Source organism: Echinops telfairi, unplaced genomic scaffold (assembly GCF_000313985.2).
Source record: "Echinops telfairi isolate 266 unplaced genomic scaffold, ASM31398v2 ScPeMD7_2573;HRSCAF=3158, whole genome shotgun sequence".
Classification (NCBI taxonomy): domain Eukaryota; kingdom Metazoa; phylum Chordata; class Mammalia; order Afrosoricida; family Tenrecidae; genus Echinops; species Echinops telfairi.
In genome coordinates, this window is record NW_022106471.1 from 4,791,792 (window position 1) to 4,795,334 (window position 3,543).

Sequence of the window (3,543 nt, forward strand, 5' to 3'; positions counted from 1 at the left end):
TGCAGAATGGTGTATTTAGTGTTAATGACATTTTTGTAATGTTTAAAACTTTTCCTCAAAATTCAATACTATATATTGATAATGGATGAACATATGTATGTATATATTTAAAACTAGATTGGAAGGATATTGATGAGACAAAGGTTGCCTGTGAAGAGTGGCTAAAGGAAAGAAAGGAATGTGGAAAGTGGGATGGGGATTGACTAATGAAGACTTCAGGTTTATATATGTAAACATCCATTTCTCTTAAAAATGAAACATTCTGTAAGTAAATATTATATACAGATAGTAGTAATTCTGGATTGTGGTATATGGATACCTTGTTTTATTTTTTGTACTTTTCTGTATTTTTTAAGTTTCTCAAAATAAAAGTGAGTGTGGGGTCAGAAAGCTGTAAAAAAAAAAAAGATGGTACAAACTATGTCAGGAAAAAGGGGGGGGGGGGCAAAAGGAAAGTGCATGATACTTTTACCAAAATAGAATTCAAAATAATAGAATTCAAAAGGAAAACATAGATGACATGCTTAACCTAGGGAGGGACAAGCCTGTCATGAAAAAAGTAGAGAATTCGGCACTTGTGTTTGTGTTTGTTCAATTAGTGGACAAACACTCAAAGACAGGTGCAAGTATACATCCTCTTTTGCAACCCAAAACTCATTGTGCAGTATGAGTTTGGATACAGATCAGAAGGGACATGTCAAAAACAAAAGTAGAGAATAGAAGTGCCTCACAGAGTTGCCACGGCTCTTCCCAGGAAGCAACAGGTGGGAGGGTGCGAAGTGCAGACTTCAGTTTAACAGCCCAGTACTTTAGCCACTGACCACCAGGGATCCTTTCCAATGACCTTAGAAAGACTTTACTATATTTACTTATGGGAAACTGAAAGAATCTACCATATATACTCGAGTAAAAGCCAACCCGAATATCAGCCAAGGCACCTAATTTTACCATAAAAACTATATTAAAAATGTACTGGAAAACTTGGCTTATACGCAAGTATATACAGTAAATGCCAAGGCAAAAAGGACCAAGAGTCCTTAAGTTAATAGTAAAATTCAGGGGGAAAGGGAAGAAAGCTTGATCCTGCAACTCATTCAGTTATTTTTGGTAGTGTAGTTATGCCATGTACTAGGGACCCTGAAGTTATCCCTATTTTTTCACGGATGATCTTTATGCCTACTGTTATGGACTTGATACTATGTATCGGAACATAATTTCATCTTTCCCCCAAGAAGTAGCAGTGGGTTTTAACTGCTTATCCCACCATGGCTCTTTCTAGTACTCTCTTTCGCATTTGTCTTTGATCCATCTTTCTTTGTTTATTTTTAATGCGTAAGAGAGAGCTTTATATCAAGAAGTAATGATGCATCAATAAAACAGCCCAGTCTAGTCCAACTCAAGTCCATAAATCCAATACTAATCCTTAAGTCCCTCTTCAGACTCACGAAGTCACATGCAATGAAGCAGAATGCAGGAACATCAGCAGTCAGTGGGTGCACAGTCTTGTGGATCCAATGGCAGTGGATGCATCTCCAGGGTTTTATTTGCTCTTTTTTATAAAGCGTGAGATATGAATCCTGTTTCATTTTTCTGAAAACAGAGTTCTGGTTTTATCAGCACCATTTGTTAAACAGACTATCTCTTCCCCAAATCATTGACTGCATTCCTTCCCTTTGTCAAAGATTAGATGTCCATTGGTTGATGGATTATCTCTGGGTTCTTTTGTCTTGGCCCACTATCACTCATTCTTTAAGGCTCAGCCTAAGTGTCCCCCTCCTTGGACATGTCTTCCCTATTCCCCAGTTTCTCACTCCCTGAATAGCCCTGTTCTTTGTGGTTCTTGGTTGCTGCCATAGATTCTGACTCATGACAACCCTGTGTGAGTGGAGAAGAATCGCTTTATAGAGTTTCAAAGGCTGGTCATGATGTGTAGGAATCAACTCACGGCAGTGAGTTTCTTCTTGACCTTTCGGAAACAGATCTCCAGATCTGCCTTCAAAGGTCTCTCAGGGTGGGTTTGAAATGTCAATAACTGTTTCTGCCACCCAGACACGCCACCGTATCTGGTAAGCATCTTTATTTTAATGTGGCCTTCACCTCATGATAGCTTAAAGGCCTGTTGCCACTGGGAAGTTGGTTAAATAACTTCGTTCCATTTATTTGTGGATGTCCTGGGCCACTAGTGTCCAGGAAGGAATATAGCAAGTACTTATTGGATAAAGTGAATGTGTACACATATACTTATGCAAATAAATGAATTGTTACTTGAATGTTCTGAGACCCAAGACTCTGGGCTTGATAGTTACTGTGGTAAGAAGTTAGCTAACAGGAAGAGAAGAGAGGAATCAAGTCTCTGGAGAAAGATTATGCCAAATGTTTAAGACGACATGAGTTCTTTATAGAACGCATAGCTCCCAGAGAAATATTTTATAAAGTACCTTGGCAGAGCCTACCATTAGAATTTGGACTTTAGTAATTAAGAAGGCGTAGCTGAACAAAAAGTAAGAGGAGCAGGAAACTGAATAGTTATCTCCCAAGATGTAAAGGATCGCAATGTTGGAGCAAGACTAACCAGTAGAAATCTAAACGTTTTTCTGATATAGTCTAAAAAGTAATTCAACAAGCATTTATTGAATATGCCACGAGGAAGCTTTAATCTAAAGAAAACGTGGTAACAGAGGAGTCTTAAAATTGCATTTATTTTTTAATGGAAAGAGTGTTTTGACCCAGAAGAACGTGAAAGGGAAACGAATGAATACCTGCTCCTCATTGATCCTCCATCAGCTATTTGCTTAGGCCACTCTATGTGCCCGACGCTGCTCTAAAAGCCCGAGTGGTCCCAGTGCCTTAGACTACCAGCTATAGCGATGGAAGATGACTAGTCTGAGTATCTCATCCAAATATTTTGCAATTTATGATGACATATAATGACCCCATAACCTTTTCATAGATCACCAAATTGTGGAAGCATTGTAAGGAATACAATGCTTTGCCTTTTGTCTCCGTGTGTGTTGTTGCGTGTCTGTGTGTTTGTCCATTTCGTCACAGCTGAGCTGATGTTTGATGATTGCATAGAGCAGTCACTCACCACTGCAGTGAAGGCTACGGACAACCGCCATCGGGAGGGCACAAGGCAAAGAAGGAAGACAGAAAAGCAGATGCAGAGTTGCAACGACTCCTTCGAAACATCTCATAAATGTGTTCATGTTTACTTTTACATACTTGCTCGGAAAATAGCAATGGCAACGACTCATTCCTGATGGGAGCTCCCGGCAAAGAGGAGGCATAAAGTGAGGAAGAAGCACAATAAACAAACAAGCAACAAGACCTTTCTACACAGGCAGATTTCAAACTTTCACTCAGTTCTCAACCTCACAGCCTAAAACACTCACAGCTTGCTTTAGGTCAGTGTTCTCAACCTTTCTAATGCCGCGAATACGGCTCCTCATGTTGTGGTGACCCCCCCCCCCAACCATAAAATTAGTTTTGTTGCTACTTCATCACTGTAATTTTGCTACTGTTATGAATCTAGCGACCCCTGTG

At 39.6% G+C, this 3,543-nt stretch overlaps 1 non-coding gene across 1 annotated transcript; it reads left to right on the forward strand.

The window, feature by feature from the left end:
* The first annotated feature begins 570 nt into the window (after positions 1 to 570).
* Positions 571 to 697, forward strand: LOC115870928. Its single transcript, XR_004047006.1, has one exon. It is a non-coding gene; the product is annotated as a small nucleolar RNA SNORA40 (small nucleolar RNA).
* The last annotated feature ends 2,846 nt before the right edge of the window (positions 698 to 3,543 follow it).